Source organism: Bombina bombina, chromosome 5, assembly GCF_027579735.1.
Source record: "Bombina bombina isolate aBomBom1 chromosome 5, aBomBom1.pri, whole genome shotgun sequence".
In the NCBI taxonomy this organism is placed as follows: domain Eukaryota; kingdom Metazoa; phylum Chordata; class Amphibia; order Anura; family Bombinatoridae; genus Bombina; species Bombina bombina.
The window spans coordinates 652,879,765-652,903,418 of NC_069503.1; positions in this window are offsets into that span (position 1 = coordinate 652,879,765).

Consider the following 23,654-nt stretch of genomic DNA (forward strand, 5'->3'; position numbering starts at 1 on the left):
CTTCATCCAGGCGGCGCAAAGTCTTCATCCTGACGGCCTGTTCAATCTTCATCCCGGCGGCAAAGTCCTCATCCAAGCAGTGAGAAGTCTTCATCCAGGCGGCCTCTTCAATCTTCATCCAGGCAGCTTCTTTTATCTTGATCCCGGTGGCGCAGAGCAGGTCCAGCCTGAAGACATCTGGCGTGGAGCATCCTCTTCATATGGTCGCCGTTGTACACTGAATCTGCAATGCAAGGTATGCGATGTAAGATAGCGTGCCTTGCATTCCTATTGGCTGAAAAAATTGAATCAGCCAATAGGAATTAGAGCTGTTAAAATCCTATTGCCTGTTCAAATCAGCCACTAGAATTTAAGCAGCTCTAATTCTATTGAATAATGAATCAGCTAAGAGAATGAGATCTGTTAAAATCCAATTGGCGGTTTAGGGGTTAATAAGTTTATTTAGTGGTAGTGATGTGGGAGGCCAGAGGTATAGGGTTTAATAACTTTATAAAGTTGTGGCGATATTGGGGAGCGGCGGAATAGGGGTTAATAACTTTAATATAGTGGCGGTGATGTTGGGGTGCAGCGGCTAAGTGGTTAATAATTTTAGTATAGTGTCGGCGATGTTGGGGTGCGGCAGAATAGGGGTTAATAAATGTAGTATAGTGGTGGTGATATTGGGAGCGGCATATTAGGGGTTAATAACTGTAGGCAGGCATTGACGATGTCGGGGGCAGCAGATTAGGGGTGTTTAGATGTGAGGTTTATGTTAGGGTGTTAGGTTTAAACATTAGGTGTTTTTTCCCATAGACAATGGGGCTGCGTTACGGAGCTTTTGTTTCCGCAATCGCAGATGTTAGACTTTTTTTAGCCAGCTCTCCCCATTGATGTCTATAGGGAAAGTGTGCACGAGCATGTCAAAACACCGCTTGTTTTGGGTGTGTTATGGAGCTCAAAATCTCCATATCGCCTGCGCAAGCCGGGTTTTGAAAAGCTTGTAATGGCAGCGCTATAGGGGATTAAATAATGCAAACTTTATTGCGTTCGTTAATTTCCCTATAGAGCTCAAAACTCGTAATCTGGCTAAATGTTAATAGGGTTTTTAAAGGGGTAAATCTCTGGGATACAGTGCTAAACAATGTATTTATTTTATCAAATGACAACCGAAAAACATCTATTCAGTATACACATTTTATTTAATTGGATTGCCGATAAAATAATGACAAGTATACATAGAGAATTTTGGGGTTTTGAATAGGACAATAAATTAGCATCTACAGAAGGAATTATTGCCAGTAATTGTTGGAAATCAATCTGTGAGCTTTCTCATTTTGAAGCCATGCTTCTTAATTGTTACAATGTTTGTGGGCGTGATCATGAGGTCAGCACAACATCATGTGACCACGCCCCCTTCAGTAAAACACTCCCTGTCAGCTGTCAGTCTGCATATTCAGTAAGGGAGAAGTATATGCACACACCTCCTGCCAGCTGTCAGTCATTATCATCCCCCTATAAAGCACTGCCTTACACACTACTCAGTACACAGATATTGAGTGAGTTTCCTTGTGAACAATACTCTGCTTTTGGTTGCTCTGTATCTTGGTTTTGACCCTTTGCCTGATTAACCACTTGTTGTGAACCTTTGCTGTCTGCCCTGACCTTTTGCCTTTTTAACCGATTAAAAACCTTGCTGCGTTCACCGACCTTGGCTTGTATACTGGACTTTGATTTTGGATTACCCATATTCTGCTGTGAATTGTGTATGCCTATTCTGTTACAGAATCAAGCTCAATTATCACTATTATTGTGTGAACTATTATCATTGCTAAAGCTGGGCTTACCATTACTACACTTAGCCTGTAACTGGAAGCAAGTACCTTCTTTGTTATTTTTGTGATACTTCTACCACTTCCCAAGCTATTGGGGTCCTATCTGGTGTCTGATCCTGACACTCATTTATTAGCATTTATTATTGTACAAGTAGCTGCTAGTGCAGCACCACCCCTGAACATGAACAATCCAGCTCTGTAAAGGCTCCAAAGAAGTCTCTGTTGCTTTATAAATACATCTGTATCAATAATAAATATGTAGCATGTAAGGTAAGTAATATATGAACACTTACATTTCTGTAAATATTTTATTATATATTTTCATGTGACAACACTGAAGAAATTACACTTTGCTACAATGTAAAGTAGTGAGTGTACAGCCTGTATAACAATGCTGTCCCCGCAAAATAATTCAACACACAGCCATTAAAGTCTAAACCATTGGACACAAAAGTGAGTACACCCCTAAGGGGAAATGTCCAAATTGGGCCCAATTAGCCATTTTCCCTCCCCGGTGTCATGTGACTCATTAGTGTTACAAGGTCTCAGTAGTGAATGGGGAGCAGGTTTGTTAAATTTGGTGTTATCGCTTTCACACTCTCTCATACTGGTCACTGGAAGTTCAACATGGCACCTCATAGCGAAGTACTCTCTGAGTATCTGAAAAAATAATTTTTGCTCTACATAAAGATGCCCTAAGCTATAAGAAGTTTGCCAAGACCCTGAAATTAAGCTGCAGCACGGTGGGTAAGACCAAACAGTGGTTTCACAGGACAGGTTCCACTCAGAACAGGCCACGCCATGGTCGACCAAAGAAGTGGAATGCACATGCTCAGCGTCATATTCAGAGGTTGTCTTTGGAAAATAGATGTATGAGTGCTGCCAGCATTGCTGCAGAGGTTGAAGGGGTGGGGGGGTTATCCTGTCAGTGCTCAGACCATATGCCTCACACTGCATCAAATTGGTCTGCATGGCTGTCTTCCTAGAAGGAAGCCTCTTCTAAAGATGATGCACAAGAAAGCCAGCAAACAGTTTGCTGAAGGCAAGCAGACTAAGGACATGGATTACTGGAACCATGTCCTGTGGTCTGATGAGACCAAGATAAACTTATTTGGTTCAGATGGTGTCAAGCGTGAGTGTCGGCAATCATGTGAGAAGTACAAGTACAAGTTTGTCTTGCCTACAGTCAAGCATGGGAGTGGGAGTGTCATGGTCTGGGCCTGCATGAGTGCTGCCGGCACTAGGGAGCTACATTGAGGGAACAATGAATGCCAACATGTACTGTGACATACTGAAGGAGAGCATGATCCCCTCCCTTCGGAGACTGGACCGCAGGGCAGTATTCCAACATTTTAATGACCCCAAACACACCTCCAAGATGACCACTGCCTTGCCAAAGAAGCTGAGGGTAAAGGTGATGGACTGGCCAAGCATGTCTCCAGAACTAAACCATATTGAGCATCTGTGGGGCATCCTCAAATGTAAGGTGGGGGAGCGCAAGGTCTCTAACATCCACCAGCTCCATGATGTCATCAATGCAGGAGTGGAAGAGGACTCCAGTGGCAACCTGTGAAGCTCTTGAAACTCCATGCCCAAGAGGGTTAAAGCAGTATTGGAAAATAATGGTGGCTACACAAAATATTGACACTTTGGGCCCAATTTGGACATTTCCACTCACTTTTGTTGCCAACAGTTTAGACATTAATGGTTGTGTGTTGAGTTATTTTGAGGGGACAGCAAATTCACACTGTTATACAGGCTGTACACTCACTACTTTACATTGTAGCAAAGTGTAATTTCTTCAGTGTTGTCACATGTAAATATATAATAAAATATTTACAAAAATGTGAGGGGTGTACTCACTTTTGTGAGATACTGTATATGAATTTTAGTGATACCTAAAGAGCATGTATATATAAAATGTGAATGTACCTGTGAGTGGAAAGAAACTTTGTTTTACTGGTGTGTCATACTTCCTATTCTTAAAGGGACAGAGAAGTGCAAACAAGAGTATCTAATTTATTTTGTATAAAGCAGTCTATGTAGGATTGTGATTTTACAAATTCTGATTATGCCTTCATAGTTTCTGTGTAACTTTAACAAATTAGGCTCATTTTTATATATTTTTATGTATCTTTTATTTAAATTAAAACTAAAAAAACTGTCAGCTTCCATTTCCCAGAGAGTGTCATTACTTTCTATGGGCCAGATAATCAAACATTCTCTAGTTTGGAGAGAGCTTATATTGCTGACTTCACAGGCGCAGAACTCTGGAAATCCCAGAGAGATGCCTTCCATTTGCCTAGATTACAAGTTTTGTGTTAGCCTTAAAAAAGCAGTGTTGAGAGGTCCCAACGCTGCTTTTTAACGCCCGATAGTATTACGAGTCTGACATGTACAGGTGTACCGCTCACTTTTCTTCCATGAATCGAGGCTACCGCAAATCCCCTTACGTCAATTGCGTATCCTATCTTTTTAGTGGGATTTTCCTAACGCCAGTATTACGAGTCTTGGAAGAAGTGAGCGGTAGACCCTCTCCTGTCAAGACTCCTACCGCATTTAAAAGTCAGAGTTTTATGGGCTAACGCTGGAACATAAAACTCTTAAATAAAGTGATACAAAGTACACAAACACCCATAAACTACCTATTAACCCCTAAACCAAGCCCCCCCCACATCGAAAACACTTTAATAAATATATTAACCCCTAATCTGCTGATCTGACATCACCGCCACTTTAATAAATATATTAACCCCTAAACCGCTGCACTCCCGCCTCGCAAACACTAGTTAAATTTTATTAACCACTAATCTGCCGTCCCTAACATTGCTAACATCTACTTACATTTTTTAACCCCTAATCCCCCAATGTCGCCGCTACTATATTAAAGGTATTAACCCCTAAACATAAGCCTAACCCTAACTTCCCCCCCAACTTAAATATAATTTAAATTAAACTAAATAAATTTAACATAATTAAATAAATTAATCCTATTTAAAACTAAACACTTACCGATAAAATAAACCCTAAGCTAGCTACAATATAACTAATAGTTACATTGTAGGTAGCTTAGGATTTATATTTATTTTACAGGCAACTTTGTATTTATTTTAACTAGGTACAATAGTTATTAAATAGTTATTAACTATTTAATAACTACCTAGCTAAAATAAGTACAAAATTACCTGTAAAATAAATCCTAACCTAAGTTACAATTACACCTAACACTACACTATCATTAAATAAATTACCTAAACTACCTACAATTAATTACAATTACATTAAATAAACTAAATTACTAAAAAAAAACACTAAATTACAGAAAAAAAAGAATTACAAGAATTTTAAACTAATTACACCTAATCTAATCCCCCTAATAAAATAAAAAAGCCCCCCAAATAATAAAATTCCCTACCCTAAATTACAAATAGCCCTTTAAAGGGCCTTTTGCGGGGCATTGCCCCAAAGTAATCAGCTCTTTCACCTGTAAAAAAAATACAATACCCCCCCAACATTAAAACCCACCACCCACACACCCAACCCTACTCTAAAACCCACCCAATCCCCCCCTTAAAAAAACCTAACACTACCCCCCTGAAGATCTCCCTACCTTGAGCCGTCTTCACCCAGCCGGGCACAAGTGGACCTCCAGAGGGGCAGAAGTCTTAATCCGATCCGGGCAGAAGAGGTCCTCCAAGCTGCAGAAGTCTTCATCCAAGCGGCATCTTCATCCATCCAGAGCAGAGCGGGTCCATCTTCAATCCAGCCGATGCGGAGCCATCCTCTTCAAACGACGTCCTAACACTGAATGAAGGTTACTTTAAATGACATCATCCAAGATGGCGTCCTTTGAATTCCGATTGGCTGATTCAATCAGCCAATCGGAATTAAGGTAGGAAAAATCATATTGGCTGATTGGATCAGCCAATAGGATTGAGCTCACATTCTATTGGCTGTTCCAATCAGCCAATAGAATGCAAGCTCAATCCTATTGGCTGATCCAATCAGACAATAGGATTTTTCATACCTTAATTCCGATTGGCTGATAGAATCCTATCAGCCAATCGGAATTCAAGGGACGCCATCTTGGATAACATAATTTAAAGGAACCTTCATTCAGTGTTAGGACGTCATTTGAAGAGGATGGCTCCGCATCGGCTGGATTGAAGATGGACACTCTCCGCTCTGGATGGATGAAGATAGAAGATGCCGCTTGGATGAAGACTTCTGCCGCTTGGAGGACCTCTTCTGCCCGGATCAGATGAAGACTTCTGCCCCTCTGGAGGTCCACTTGTGCCTGGCTGGGTGAAGACGTCTCAAGGTAGGGAGATCTTCAGGTGGGTAGTGTTAGGTTTTTTTAAGGGGGGATTGGGTGGGTTTTAGAGTATGGTTGGTGTGGGTGGTGGGTTTTAATGTTGGGGGGTATTGTATTTTTTTTACAGGTGAAAAAGCTGATTACTTTGGGGCAATGCCCCACAAAAGGAACTTTTAAGGGCTATTTGTAATTTAGTATAGGGTAGGGAATTTTATTATTTGGCGGGGGGGGGTGTTATTTTATTAGGGGGATTAGATTAGGTGTAATTAGTTAAATTCTTGTAATTTTTTTTCTCTGTAATTTAGTGGTTTTTTTTTTTTAGTAATTTAGTTTATTTAATTTAATTGTAATTATTTGTAGGTAGTTTAGGTAATTTATTTAATGATAGTGTAGTGTTAGGTGTAATTGTAACTTAGGTTAGGATTTATTTTACAGGTAATTTTGCACTTATTTTAGCTAGGTAGTTATTAAATAGTTAATAAGTATTTAATAACTATTGTACCTAGTTAAATTAAATACAAAGTTGCCTGTAAAATAAATATAAATCCTAAGATGGCTGCAATGTAACTATTAGTTATATTGTAGCTATCTTAGGGTTTATTTTATCGGTAAGTATTTAGTTTTAAATAGGATTAATTTAATTAAGTTAAATTTATTTAGTTTAATTTAAATTATATTTAAATTAGGGGAGTTAGACTTAGGTTTAGGGGTTAATAAATTTAATATAGTAGCGGCGACATTGGGGTCAGAAGATTAGGGGTTAATAAATTTAATATAGTAGCGGCGACGTTGAGGTCGGAAGATTAGGGGTTAATACATTTAATACAGTTACGGCAACTTTGGGGGGGGCAGATTAGGGGTTAATAACTATAATGTAGGTGGCGGCGATGTTGGGGGCAGTAGATTAGGGGTTAATAAATATAATGTAGGTGGCAGCGGTGTCGGGAGCGGCAAATTAGGGGTTAATAATATAATGCAGGTGTCGGCGATGTCATGGGCGCCAGATTAGGGGTGAATAAGTGTAATATTAGGTGTGTTTAGACGCGGGGTTCATGTTAGGGTGTTAGGTGCAGACATAAAATGTTTTTCCCCACAGGAAACAATGGGACTGCGTTAGGAGCTGAACGCTGCTTTTTTGCAGGTGTTAGTTTTTTTTTTTTGCCAGCTCAGCCCCATTGTTTCCTATGAGGAAATCGTGCACGAGCACGTTTAGCCAGCTTACCGCTACCGTAAGCAACGCTGGTATTGAGGTGAGATGTGGAGCAAAATTCTGCTCTACGCTCACCTTTTTGCGGCTAACGCCAGGTTTAAAAAAACTTGTAGTACCAGCATTGTCTTAAGGGAGCGGTGGGAAAAAAAGGCTTGTTAGCCCCGCAAGCCTTACCAACAAAACACGTAATCTAGCCGATAGAAAGTAATAAAGCTACACAATTTCACAAGAGAAAGACAACATAACTGGAGAATCCCTGGGGCTGACAGAAAAACTCTGTTTGCATCAATTCTAAATTAAACTAAACATGTTTTCAGTACAATATAACTTGTTTTTGTCTATATTTTAGAATATATTACTTTTCTGTAAGTAATAAGTGTATTGTGACTTTTGAGCAAACTTTGCCTGAAGAGAAAATGAGTGAGACCAGCTTGTTTAAAATGCTTAGAAAATATCACAAGACTTCTGAGGGAGCTTTAGATATACCCTGGCAACTCCTCTGTTCAGCCCATGGATCTGACCTGTCCCTCACACTTTTTGAAACTATCAGTTTACAATGAAGAAAATACAAAGTGTAAAGTATAATTTTTAAAAGATACACAAAAATGTATAAATTATGATCCTAAGTTATTAAAGCATAATCAGAATCTGTAAAATCCCTGCTAAATCTTAATCTAAATGTATTAAAATATAAATGAGAAAGTGCCAATCTTAAATATAATAATACTGAAAAGATCCAATCTGAAATGTATAGTAATATAAAATGCAATGTAAGTACAACAAAACGCTCATATTATGCAGTGTTATATTGCACTGGGCCAATAGCACTGGGCCAGAGGCGTAACTAGAAACCACAGGACTCAGGTGAAAGATTCTAAGAAGGGCCTCCAACCCCCCAAAAAATGTGAATTTGATACATATCTTTTATTACATTTAATTACATGTCTGCAAAAGGAGGTACCCTGTGCCCACAGTGTGTGAGATGGTCTGACCCCCTATTATTGTATATAGTAACACTGTTTAACCCACCAGTACTGTATATAGTGAGTTAGTGACACAGTCTGTAATCTGCCGGTGAGATGGCTTGCCTGACCCTACCCACCCCAGTACTTTATAAAGTGATCACAGTAGTCTGTGACATGGTCCAGCTCCCCCGTACTGTAAATAGTGGTACTGTATAGTTACAATGTTTACCACCCGCCCCCAATGCTGTAGTAACAGGGTCTGTAATTTGCTGGTTCCACAAACATACACACACATACATGCATAAATACATACACAGTCACATACATACATAAACACACACACATAAATACCAATGGGTAAAACAGAAACACTAACCCTTGTAGTCAGAGACAGAGACACTAGTGAAGCATCATGTCACAATCACGTTATCAGTGCAGAAAGTGGCAATTCAACGTTTTTATTGAATCTTTTTTTTTAAGCTGGGCCCCACCCTCGGGGGCCCAGTCACAGTTGCACCCCTGCACCCCTGTAGTTCCACTTTGCATAATATATGTTTTAAAATAATTTAAATGTATCATTTTATTAGCACAGTATAAAAAGATCTTACAAATCAAGAGCAGTTCAGAGATACACCTTATGAAAAGCCTAATGGGATTTATGTTTCTTGACTTTTTTGCTATAGCCAATTAGGGACAGATATAAATTAACATGTACTATTATCTAACCAGTCACTACGTAGAATGTTGCAAGATAAGGTGTCCTTTTTTTAAGGAGCAGATGTTTATTACTGAAAGCTAACTGAATACATCAGATGAGCCATGCATATATGTGCAGTCACCAATTAGCAGCTAGCTCATAGTAGTACATTGCTGCCCCTAAGCCTATCTAGGTATGCTTTTCAGTAAAAAGATACCAAGAAATCAAAGCATATTGGAAAGTTGTTTAAAATTGCATGTTCTATCTGAATCATGAAAGTTTAAACTTTACTTAACTGACCCTTTAAGTGTGATAGAGGCATAGTAGTTTTAACAAAGTTCAAGCGGACATAATTTGCTGTAGCGAATCATGTCCCCTCGACCTCGCTAAATGCAGACAGCATATGCTGTCGGCATTTAACATAGCACAAGCATTTCTGGTGAAATGCTCGTATAATGCCGCCCCCTACTCACTCACGGCCAATCAGTAGGGGCCATCAATCATCCCGAACGTATTGGATCAACATAATTTCAGTCCGCCACCTAAACCACTGCTTCTGAAATCATGGGGCTAAGAGGCAGCATCCACTGTTTAATAAATGGACCCCATAGTAGCCTATCTGAACAGAGTAAAACTAATATAATATTCAGAAGTATTTTACAGCAAATACAAGCATACTATTCCAATCAAATTGATTTTTTTTATTTTCACTAAATCATAATTTCACAGAAAATGTAAATGTTAACTTTTCTATCCCTATTAAAAATTATACATGAAAAAAGTTGAAATAAAAAAAAAATATTTTAATTTTAAAATTAGTGTATTGTGTTTCCTTTTTTTTCAGGATAATATAGACAACTCCATATCTTTATTGAAGTATAAGAAAAAGCCACAAATTTGACAACTTTTTTTAAATCAACTGTATTAAAATCCATCCTGACAAACATGGTAAATATGTTTTGATGTAGAGATGTGTTTCTCCGTTTCAGTCCTAGAGAAACCCTAAAAGGACAGATTTAAAGGGTTCCCTACCTAAAGGATTTATATTTGGTGGCTTATTATCGTCTAACCTCCTTGTTGAATGAAAATAAAATTTGTTGCCAATTGTCATGTTTTTCCTGGGAAAGTCCAGCTTTTTGGCTTCCTGTTCCTGTCTATTACGTCCATCCCATGTTCAGTTCAGTCTGTTTTTAGTTTAATAATATTGTGTGCACTGCAGTACTCTCCCCACAGAAGTTACTGGGACTTTCAATTTTATTCTATTATTACTCATTACTTACTGTATATAAAAAAAATTCTGAAACCTTATCTGTGATCTTTTGTTTTGTTGAGATGTGCAGACAGGTGTCAGGTAAGGCTAAGCCATACGATGTATAATGCCACAGTGTAGCGCTCGTGGGATACTCCTCTATCAGACCAAACATGGCCAGTAGTCTTTGTGGTTATCTATTAATTTAAAATATCTTTACTTTCTACTAAATATAATATACTAAATCTCTATTGTGAAACCACTAAAACCAACACAGATAAATTGTGAAATAAACTCTATGAGAGGGCCTCCATTATTTGCCAAACAGTTTATTTAGGAATCAATATATGTTAATAATAAGAGAAATATTTACAGGTATATACACATCTATTTTTACAGATAAACAGTCCAAAATTTAATTAATACAGGGCAACTCTACTACACTAACCCCAATTTGTCCAACACTGCTAAAATAATCATAGGAATGTACTTAGCCATATTTCTTCAGAGTGTCAGCCATCTTTACAGCATGCCCAAGATAAGAAGAGAGAGAGAGATTCTGGTGTTACAATATTTTATACCCCAATTCAAAAGGGAGTGGCTTATCAAATGCCACTCAAAAAGACCATTGGTGTGTCTTTAGTTCAGAGAGAAAGGTGTACGTGGGGGAAGGGATTTTAATAACAGCTAGGTGAATATTCCAGTGATAAAATGTCACCACATTCCCTCACTTTTTCTTCTCCTATGTTGCCCCGTTTTCTAGTTATACCCACTAGTACAGAAGAACACAGTGGGAGCGAAAACCTTACAGGAAAAATTCTCCCACCATCCCTTCGGAATCATTCCCTCGGCGATATGAGCTCTTCTGTACTTTCCTAGGACTGTCAATTCCTAATCTAACTTTATACAATTCATTAGAAAAATTAATTTAAAATTATAAATAGAAACACAAAATCCTATGCTAAACCCCATTAGCAACATTTATACAATGGTCTTTAACATTGGGAAAAGTTCATGTATGAGTGTGTGAGTGTGAGTACACTAGATGGGTATGCGTGTAGTAAAATCTTTATTAATAAAGTGTGAATTGTGCCTGTAAAACAAAAGTTATAATGGTTCACTGAAGTTCTTTGTTGTCATCTTTTGGCATTTACCAAATCTCTCTCTTTGAACCACTTTGTTTTTTCCAAGACCCTCAAAGGAATGAAAAAAGATTAAAACCAGGCATATATTTACTTCACACTACAACACTCCATCTGCAGTAGAAACCACATTCACAGTTATTAACTTTAAGTTGGAAAGTGCCTCTGTTATTGCATCATCCCACTCGCACCCTTACTTAACTTATGTTGCTTGATTTATAAGATTATTTACCCCTTTATGCTATATATATATATATATATATATATATATATATATATATATATATATATATATATAGTCCATATGTAGAAAGTAACAGCGCCACTGCATCAATATTCTTAAAGGTGAATTATTTCTTTATTGGTGATATCACAACCATTAAAACAGCGACGTTTCGGACCTACATGGTCCTTAATCATGCATAGTTAAAACACAGTAAAACACACATTTAAAAAGGGTGGTTTGACCAATCAGATTTCAGCTCACATTATTAATTGGATTAACCCAATTTTGTGGAGTTTGTGGAGGAGATTAATGCCTCAATGACAAACATTAAATTTACACTGACATATTCATCACATGAGATTAACTTTCTGGATACCACTGTCTACATACAAGATGATAAATTGAACACTGATCTCTTTACTAAACCCACGGATAGAAATACCCTTTTGAGGTATGAAAGCTTTCATCCTGAGACAGTGTTCAATTCTATCCCAAGAAGCCAGTTATTACGTACTAAGAGGATAGTGAGTGATCAGGATAGACTGCCTTTTAGGCTAGAATCTATGGGTAATAAGTTTATCCAAAGAGGTTATCCACAGGAGATTATCAATAAAAATATTACAGATCTTGACAAAAGTAAAGCAAAACCCAAAATCAAAAATGATTGAAATAGATTGGTGCTCACTATGGAATATAGCCAGCAAAGTCAACACATTTTCAAAGCAGTAAGGAAACACTGGCATCTATTATCAAAATTTAATCCAGAAGTTGAGTCCTTTAGATTACCACCAATGCCATCATATAGGCGGGTGAGAAATCTAAGGGATAATCTAGTCAGAGCAGATGTGGGGACAACTAAACAGTCTGAAATTAACTATTTGACCACTCCCAATAAAGGATGTTATCCTTTTCTCCACTGTGCACAATGTAATTCAGTAATTAGAGGTACATATTTGGCCCAAAATGACAAGCATAAACAGTATACCATCAATGGTTTATACACCTGTCAAACCAATTATGTAATCTATCTACTCAAATGTCCATGTGGCCTCTGTTATATCGGAGAGACCACTCAGGCCGCCAGGGATAGGTTTAGTCAGCACAAGGCATCAATTAAATCTAAATACATGTCTTTACCAGTATCTGCACATTTTACCCAAATGGGACATACAGTTAGCCACCTGCGCTTCCAAGTAACCGATCATATCCCTACACATAGAAGAGGGGGCGACAGAGAACTTAAATTAAAACAAAAGGAGGTCTGGTGGATCAAGAAATTAAATACATTGCATCCTTATGGTCTGAATAGGGACTATGATTTGTATTTGTTTTTATGAATTTTGATATTGAAATAGGGTGTCATTCAATATGGTACCACTAGAGGCCACTAATAGAAAAAGTAACACTTATATTATCATGCCTGGATAGGCATGGGTTAATCCAATTAATAATGTGCGCTGAAATCTGATTGGTCAAACCACCCTTTTTAAATGTGTGTTTTACTGTGTTTTAACTATGCATGATTAAGGACCATGTAGGTCCGAAACGTCACTGTTTTAATGGTTGTGATATCACCAATAAAGAAATAATTCACCTTTAAGAATATTGATGCAGTGGTGCTGTTACTTTCTACATATTGACTGTATCTGTTTGGGTTTTTGCTGATAGCCCATTGTAACGAGCACACAGCCAGGTAAAGAAGCTCAATAGTGCTGGACTCTATCTGTTTACTTTGTATATATATATATATATATATATATATAAATATATATATATATATATATATATATATATAAAATTATTTTGGCCTAATGCACCATTTTACATCTCCATTGTGATACATTATACTTATTTAATTTGTCCAACACCGCCATCATAGCTTCATGGTAAGATCAGTCTTGAAGACACCTAAAAAACAACAATCTATACAGGGAGTGCAGAATTATTAGGCAAGTTGTATTTTTGAGGATTAATTTTATTATTGAACAACAACCATGTTCTCAATGAACCCAAAAAAACTCATTAATATCAAAGCTGAATAGTTTTGGAAGTAGTATTTTAGTTTGTTTTTAGTTATAGCTATTTTAGGGGGATATCTGTGTGTGCAGGTGACTATTATTGTGCATAATTATTAGGCAACTTAACAAAAAACAAATATATACCCATTTCAATTATTTATTTTTACCAGTGAAACCAATATAACATCTCAACATTCACAAACATACATTTCTGACATTCAAAAACAAAACAAAAACAAATCAGTGACCAATATAGCCACCTTTCTTTGCAAGGACACTCAAAAGCCTGCCATCCATGGATTCTGTCAGTGATTTGATCTGTTCACCATCAACATTGTGTGCAGCAGCAACCACAGCCTCCCAGGCACTGTTCAGAGAGGTGTACTGTTTTCCCTCCTTGTAAATCTCACATTTGATGATGGACCACAGGTTCTCAATGGGGTACAGATCAGGTGAACAAGGAGGCCATGTCATTAGATTTTCTTCTTTTATATGAAAATCATGTTTTTTCTTGAAGGATGCAGACTTCTTCCTGTACCACTGCTTGAAGAAGGTGTCTTCCAGAAACTGGCAGTAGGACTGGGAGTTGAGCTTGACTCCATCCTCAACCCGAAAAGGCCCCACAAGCTCATCTTTGATGATACCAGCCCAAACCAGTACTCCACCTCCACCTTGCTGGCGTCTGAGTCGGACTGGAGCTCTCTGCCCTTTACCAATCCAGCCACGGGCCCATCCATCTGGCCCATCAAGACTCACTCTCATTTCATCAGTCCATAAAACCTTAGAAAAATCAGTCTTGAGATATTTCTTGGCCCAGTCTTGACGTTTCAGCTTGTGTGTCTTGTTCAGTGGTGGTCGTCTTTCAGCCTTTCTTACCTTGGCCATGTCTCTGAGTATTGCACACCTTGTGCTTTTGGGCACTCCAGTGATGTTGCAGCTCTGAAATATGGCCAAACTGGTGGCAAGTGGCATCTTGGCAGCTGCACGCTTGACTTTTCTCAGTTCATGGGCAGTTATTTTGTGCCTTGGTTTTTCCACACGCTTCTTGTGACCCTGTTGACTATTTTGAATGAAACGCTTGATTGTTCGATGATCACGCTTCAAAAGCTTTGCAATTTTAAGAGTGCTGCATCCCTCTGCAAGATATCTCACTATTTTTGACTTTTCTGAGCCTGTCAAGTCCTTCTTTTGACCCATTTTGCCAAAGGAAAGGAAGTTGCCTAATAATTATGCACACCTGAAATAGGGTGTTGATGTCATTAGACCACACCCTTTCTCATTACAGAGATGCACATCACCTAATATGCTTAATTGGTAGTAGGCTTTCGAGCCTATACAGCTTGGAGTAAGACAACATGCATAAAGAGGATGATGTGGTCAAAATACTCATTTGCCTAATAATTCTGCACTCCCTGTAATATGTGTTATTGGGGAAAAACTGGAAGGAACAGTGAGAAGCCTTCTATCTTCATTGATTTTCTTCCTGCAAGATAAGACTTCAGACAGTTTACATAGAAATGGTATTGCATGTGGCCTCCCAAAACTAATCACAATGGAGGTATCTGTTATTTTTTTTAGAAAGAGAATGCATCAATTAACTATACATTCTTAATATTGGCATTTAAAACTTAATAATGAAAAACACTTAAAATTATTAATTGAACTTAAAACTAAAGTACACATTACACGATACAAATGTACTGCAAACAAATATGCTTATAAACAAAAATGAATGATTTAATTTGAGCCCTCCAGCTCTGTCAGTTGCTTCTTTAGAAACCCAATTTGATCTCTCATTCTCCTGTTTTTTTGTTTGAGTTTCCAATAACTTAAGTTGGCCTTATTGTTTATCTCATTTGACCTCAGCCTCCAATTTTCTCCTCTGTTAATATTGCCATTTAAATTCCTGTCTCTCCAGTTTCCTGTATTTGATGCTCTACTATTCTGATATCCACAAACATTCCTTCTATTACCCATCTCTGATTCCTGCCTGTGAATATTCAGATTATTCTCCATTGACTGCTTCACTGCAGAATTTGCCTTAATGGTGTATGGGTGATAATTCCACCACTTCTCAGCTCTAGTGAGCACCATATGTAGGTTTGTGGAGTTTGGATCATACAGCTTTACAAACTACTGACATTTTCTGGGGAGAACTTCAAGTACCCTCTGCATGTGAGCTGGTGACCCCCAGACCATTTGGGTCTGTGGCTCGCGCAGCACACACCAGAATAAAACTCTTTTTGCTACTTCAAATGGCCCATCTAGTGTCTCATGGTAATTTCACTAATCTCTTTTTCTAGACTAGTAAAATTGAAAAAGGTTTTAGCTATCCTGCCAGCCTGATCACATATACTTGAATTAAATCCTAATAACCTGTTGGCATAGGGGCCCATGGCATCTTGAAGCCATTCTGTCCATTCCGGCATGCTCATACCTAATTTTATGGCTTTTTCAGTTCCCTTGTGAAACCAATGTGAAAAGTTATTAAAGCTGTTTGTGGGGATTGTGCCCCACCATTTCTTAAAAATGTCTTTATCTGCGACAGTCATTGGCCTAGTCTGATTTGAAAAACCTGTAGGAACTTTCAGGTTGTTAAAATTCTCAGAAATTATGACAGGGGCAATTGGAACAGAACTTGGGTTTTTAGTGGGGCCCATTTGCATTTTATGTTGTTTTACTACTTGTTTTGGCTCTTTCCTTTGTGGCCGTAAGTTATCACTATCTGCATTGTTCCCAGAAATATCACTAATTATTTTTTCTTTTTGTTCAATTTTCATCTCTAACTCAGTAATTTTGTTTGAGTATTCGTTACTGCTGTGTTCTGTTAATTTTAATTGACGTTGTAATTTACTGATCTGTATGGTGTTAGTTAAAGCAGAAAGCTTAATACAATCTCTGTCAGTTTGTGTGCTATCTAACTTTAATTTAAGGTCTTTATTTTGCTCTGTCAGGTCTCCAATAATGTTCGCTAATCCCTTTATTGTTGAAATCACTGCCTGCACTATCATACATTTTCTTTTATTATTATTAATCTTTTTAAGAGTTAATACCTGTGTTAGTATATCTAAAACACTTTCACACTTGTTGTTTTTAGCTTCTGGGATGAGGAATGGACCAATATATTTATGAATGTAATTGTTAAAGTAATCACAGATTTCCTGTGAAATATAGTTTTTTCCAGACATTGTTAACAGATAGCCATTAGAACTAAAATAAAAAAAAAATCTATATATATATATATATATATATATATATATACAAGAATAGTGCGTCTCTAACAGCATAGTAGTTTTTTTGTTTTTTTAAATGTTAACACAGGATGTACAAGATACCATTGAGATGCTAATTTTACACAGCAAAGGACATAGCAGTTAAGCCATCTAGAAGGGGTAGTACTAGTAACTAGATCTGTTTATAAGCAGGTCAGCATTCCAGCAGAGGTGGTAATATAGTTAAGTTTTTCTAACCACTGCTCATTATTCTTTATTTTAAATCTGGGGAACAGACTTAGAATAGAGTGTCTCTCACAGCATAGTTTGCCAGACTATTTTACCTGCCTTAAATGCAAGGAATTATCATATCTATAGGGCAATGAAACACCAGACTAAACAGAAATTAAGCAGAACAAAATTAAAAATTAAATATTGTTCTCTTTTAAAAGGTGTAAACCATCAATAATACTAACCTAAATAAAATAAATGAACAAAGCAAAGCAAGGAATCCTTTTTACTGATATTTTCCCAAATTGAGGAAAAATTATAAAAATATTTTAAGTACAGGAAGATTCTATAGAACTTCTGAAATGCTAATTTCAACTGTAGTTTTGGTTCCAGGATCTGCTCCAAACACAGGAAATGCAAAGTTTTTAGCTTTGTTACCAAAACAAAGGTTAGACCTTTTTGTATTCCATTCAAACTTAATTAAAAATCTGAACAAAGAAATGGAAGAAGAAGGAGGGAAAACCAAAATATGCTTTAAACTGCTTATGGCTTAGCATATTCCCAAAATTAAACTGTAATTTCTTAACTTTAAATTCTACACAATTTCCCATACAATTCAGAATGAAATTTATGTATAGGGCAAGCTACAGCTCTGGGTGTAACACATTCACAGAAATGAATCCTTTGTAAAAAGAAATAAATAAAAATGTGCAAGAAAATTACAATCTTTATAAAATGGACATTATGGGCTCCATGTACTAAGCAGTCAGCGAGCTACCCGCAACAAATCTCGTGTCAAAACTCGCAAACTGATATGTACAAAGCCGTCAACTATGTTCAAACTCGCATCTTTAAAATTGCGAGTGTACTTATCCACCAAACCTCGCTACCTCTCCATTTTTCACTGTAATTAGACACATTTGACCACCAACTCGCCAAAAACGAATGTACTAAAAAATCTATTTGTCCGCTCGCGTCAATTTCCGCCCCCACCTCGTTATTTTTGCCTCACCACCTTTTAGGTGGCGGGCAAGGTACAAAACAATAGGAAAGTCATAATTTAACAAACATTTTTGCGTCAATTATGTTGTACATCACTGTCACAATCATCCGTTATGCCAGTGATGATCTCTGGTCCCAGACGCTGAACAAGCTTCTGCTCATAATCATTGAGGTCTGCCACATATGCTGGTCCACCTCCGGTAGCATGTGCCGAATTTTAGCTTTGGCGTTTGGCGAAACGTTTAATGTCATTGTAACGCTTCTTCAGCTGATCGACATTCTTTTTTCCTGGACCCTGGGCACTAACAGCATCGCTGATCCTTTGCCAGATCTGCTTCCTCCTAGAAAAATTTGTCTGTTTGACATGACATCCAAACAAATAATCATAAGAGTCAATAATCATGTCAATCAAAACGACGTTTTGATGATGAGAAAAGTGAGGATTCTTGGATATTGAAGCCGTTTCAGATCCAGATGAAGCCATATCAAATTTGTAAATAAAGATCACAAAAAATAACGCTGTGTAATCACTCTCCAAAAAATTTGGAACAATAATAAAGTTGTTTAGAAAAGTTGTACATTTATAGGAACAAAATTCTATTCCCGCGACTACTATGACGTTCGTGACACCTTGCATGTCACGTGTTAACAATTGGCCAGACAATTCAACTGAAAGTTAAGTACATCAGCTTAGTCGCGGCGAGCGAGGCGTCAAATTTATCAATATTCCACCACTGCTCGCGGCGGGCTAGACGTGTCTATTTATTGTGGGATTATTAGTACATAGCAACAGCGGACACCATTTCACCCGCGGCGAGTAATGGCGAGTTTAGCCGCGTCTACAATGACGGATGAATTGACGGCTTAGTACATGGAGCCCTATATTCGATTTATAAAGGAGCAGAAGTCAATCACTTTAACCCCTTAATGACCACAGCACTTTTCCATTTTCTGTCCGTTTGGGACCAAGGCTATTTTTAAATTTTTGCAGTGTTTGTGTTTAGCTGTAATTTTCCTCTTGCTCATTTACTGTACCCACACATATTATATACCGTTTTTCTCGCCATTAAATGGACTTTCCAAAGATACCATTATTTTCATCATATCTTATAATTTATTGTAAAAAAAATTATAAAATATGAGAAAAAAATGGAAAAAACACACTTTTTCTAACTTTGACCCCCAAAATCTGTTACACATCTACAACCACCAAAAAACACCCATGCTAAATATTTTCTAAATTTTGTCCTGAGTTTAGAAATAACCAATGTTTACATGTTCTTTGCTTTTTTTGCAAGCTATAGGGCCATAAATACAAGTAGCACTTTGCTATTTCCAAACCATTTTATTCAAGATTAGCGCTAGTTACATTGGGACACTGATATCTTTCAGGAATACCTGAATATCCATTGACATGTATATATTTTTTTTTAGAAGACATCCCAAAGTATTGATCTAGGCCAATTTTGGTATATTTCATGCCACCATTTCACCGCCAAATGCGATCAAATACAAAAAATCGTTCACTTTTTCACAAACTTTCGGTTTCTCACTGAAATTATTTACAAACAGCTTGTGCAATTATGGCATAAATGGTTGTAAATTTTTCTCTGGGATCCCCTTTGTTCAGAAATAGCAGACATATATGGCTTTGGCATTGCTTTTTGGTAATTAGAAGGCCGCTAAATGCCGCTGCGCACCACACGTGTATTATGCCCAGCAGTGCAGGGGTTAATTAGGGAGCTTGTAGGGAGCTTGTAGGGTTAATTTTAGCTTTATTCTAGTGTAGCAGACAACCCAAAGTATTGATCTAGGCCCATTTTGGTATATTTCATGCCACCATTTCACCGCCAAATGCGATCAAATAAAAAAAAAAGTTCCCTTTTTCACAAACTTTTTGTTTCTCACTGAAATTATTTACAAACAGCTTGTGCAATTATGACATAAATGGTTGTAAATTTTTCTCTGTGATCCCCTTTGTTCAGAAATAGCAGACACATATGGCTTTGGCGTTGCTTTTTGGTACTTAGGCCGCTAAATGCGCATCACACGTATTATGGCTAGCAGTGAAGGGGTTAATTAGGTAGCTTGTAGGGAGCTTGCAGGGTTAATTTTAGCTTTAGTGTAGAGCTTAGCCTCCCACCTGAAACATCAGACCCCCTGATCCCTCCCAAACAGCTCTCTTCCCTCCCCCACCCCACAATTGTCCCCGCCATCTTAAGTACTGGCAGAAACTGCCAGTACTAAAATAAAAGCTATATTTGGGCTTTTTTTTAAAAAAAGAAAAGGCATATTTACATATGCTGCTCTGTAGGACCCCCCTTTAGCCCCCAAACTGACTGATCCCCCACCAAACAGCTCTCTAACTCTCCCCCTGTCTTAATGGCCGCCATCTTGGGTACTGGCAGCTGTCTGCCAGTACCCAGTTTAGAATAAAATTGGTGATTTTTAAATTTTTCCCCTTTTCTGTAGTGTAGCACCCTGCCCCACCAAAAACCAACCCCCCACCCCCACCAAGATACCATCGATTTATATATTTTTTGCCATAAATATACCCCTTTCTCAAACTTTTAAACAGTTATATTTTCTGTAGTGTAGCGTTCCCACCCGCTCCCGCCCCGTGCACGCGCCCGCCCGCCGCCCCCGTGCATGCGCGCGCGCCCGTGCGCGCCCCCATCGGCTCTGCCCCCGATCCCGCCCCCCTCTACATTACCCGGCCCATCGATGGCCGCCCACCCGCCTCCCAAGTCGGCTCCCACCCACCAACGATACCGGCCATCGATGTCCGGTGCAGAGAGGGCCACAGAATGGCTCTCTCTGCATCGGATGGCCATCTAGCGTTATTGCAGGATGCCTCCATATCGAGGCATCACTGCAATAACCGGAAAGCAGCTGGAAGCGAGCAGGATCGCTTCCAGCTGCTTTCCACACCGAGGACGTGCAGGGTACGTCCTCAGGCATTAACTGCCTTTTTTTTGAGGACGTGCCCTGCACGTCCTTGGTCATTAAGGGGTTAACCTTACTATGGCAGCTATTAAATAGTACTGTAAAGCTTTTGTTTGTAAAAACATTTAAATGGGACCAACACAACACATGTCTCTAAAATTCATTAGATTTTTACAGAAAGCAAAAATTCTAAACTATTTTACTCTCAAATTAAATGTTTAAAATCCATGTGGTGACCAATAAAAAAAAAAAAAAAAAAAAAAAAACACACACATATCTAGCAGGGAAAACTGATAGTAAACTGGCTCAACAATAAAAGTATCCAGTTTCCAAAAACAAGAAAAATACAAGAGTTAAAGGGACAGTCTAGTATAAATTTTTATTATTCAGACAGGACTTTTAATTTTAATCATCTTCCCAATTTACTTCCATCATCAAACTTGCTTTTTTTTTTTCTCTTGGTATTCTAAGTTTAAGCCAAACATAGGTAGCCTCATATGATAATTTCTAAGCCTTTTAGGTTTGCCTCTTATCACATGCTTTTTTGAAATCTCTTTTCAACACAAAGAGACAGAAAGTACACATGGGCCATATAGATAACACTGTGGGGGTTATTTAAGATTTAGCAGGCTACAAACAATCTATAAACAGCAGGCCTGCTGAAACCAACCATTATGTGCTTCCCCCATGTAACTATACAAATGCAAATTTATACAGACCAGAAATACAGGTTTTTAAAACCATGCTTTTCTTGAGAAACATTTAAAAGATATATATATATATATATATATATATATATATATATATATATATATATATATATATATATATATATATACTGCAATAATATTCTAAAATTAAATCAACATTTATTTAGGTCCACTCAGAAACCAACCATCTGCTTTGTAAGAAAACAAGGTACTGTATGGGAACAAGACAACAAGTAAATATGTCTATAAAATTCATTAGATTTTTAAAAGAAAACAAAATTCAAAAATATTTACTCTCAAATAAAATGCAGGTCAAATGTAAACTCTAATTCCAAGCTTCATACAATTTATTAACCATAAAAACTAATATCTTATACAACAGGCCTGCTGAAACCAACCATTATGTGATTCCCCCATGTAACTCTATGCAAATGCAAATTTATACAGACCAGAAATACAGGTTTTTTAAAGCCATGCTTTTCTTGAGAAACATACAACGGGCATTCTGAAACCAACCATTATGTACGCTTTTTAACTAAAGTACTACATACAAAAACTTTGCTATAAAACACCAAATCTACATTTACTGCAGTTAAATTTAAAATAAATCAACATTCATTTGATTCCTGCAAAACTAAATGGCATATGGATTCGTCTACAACTTCATGGCCGCCAAAATGTGGTTATCTATTAATTTAAAATATCTTTACTTTCTACTAAATATAATATACTAAATCTCTATGGTGGTACCACTAAAACCAACACAGATAAATTGTGAAATAAACTCTATGAGAGGGCCTCCATTATTTGCCAAACAGTTTATTTAGGAATCAATATATGTTAATAATAAGAGAAATATTTACAGGTATATACACATCTATTTTTACAGATAAACAGTCTAAAATTTAATTAATACAGGGCAACTCTACTACACTAACCCCAATTTGTCCAACACTGCTAAAATAATCATAGGAATGTACTTAGCCATATTTCTTCAGAGTGTCAGCCATCTTTACAGCATGCCCAAGATAAGAAGAGAGAGAGAGATTCTGGTGTTACAGTATTTTATACCCCAATTCAAAAGGAAGTGGCTTATCAAATGCCACCCAAAAAGACCATTTGGTGTGTTTTTAGTTCAGAGAGAAAGGTGTACGTGGGGGGAAGGGATTTTAATAACAGCTAGGTGAATATTACAGTGATAAAATATCACCACAGTCTTGTTATCCCGGCATTGAGCCGAATGATAGGGAATATCCCAGAGCAGAGAAAGTAGTAAGATGAGGAAGGCAGCACTCACCACAGGCAGGACAGTCCCTAGCACCAACGGCAGAGCAGTCCAAGGATAAACCACTAGAATGGTCAGGCTGGCAGGGGTTTGGCAACAACAGATCAATCCAGCAGTTAAGGGTTAAGCAGGTAGAGTAGTCAGACAGGCAGGTTCAGCAACAATAGTTCAATCCAGCAGTTAAGGGTTAAAGCAGGTAGAGTAGTCAGACAGGCAGGTTCAGCAACAATAGATAAATCCAGCAGTTAAGGGTTAAAGCAGGTAGAGTAGTCAGACAGGTAGGTTCAGCAACTATAGTTGTCAAAAGTACAACGATCTGTCACACCCAGAAGCACACAAACTAACACCACCTATACTTGGGCAGTGACAGATCATTGCAAAATAGTTTAAATAGGCACAGAATTTGAGCCACAGAAGTCCGACTGTCATCAGGAGCGTGCAGCAATGACGTCAGTGCCGCACGCATCCGGATCTGACACTAGCAACAAACAGGGAAGGAGATGCTATGCCCCTAGCAACGGCTAGAGCGGCACGGCATGACACAGAGAGAGTAGGAGACAAGGGTGACAAAGCAAGGCATCTAGATAGTGCTGCACAGTTTGGAACATGTGCAATTTCCCCCATTTATACACTGA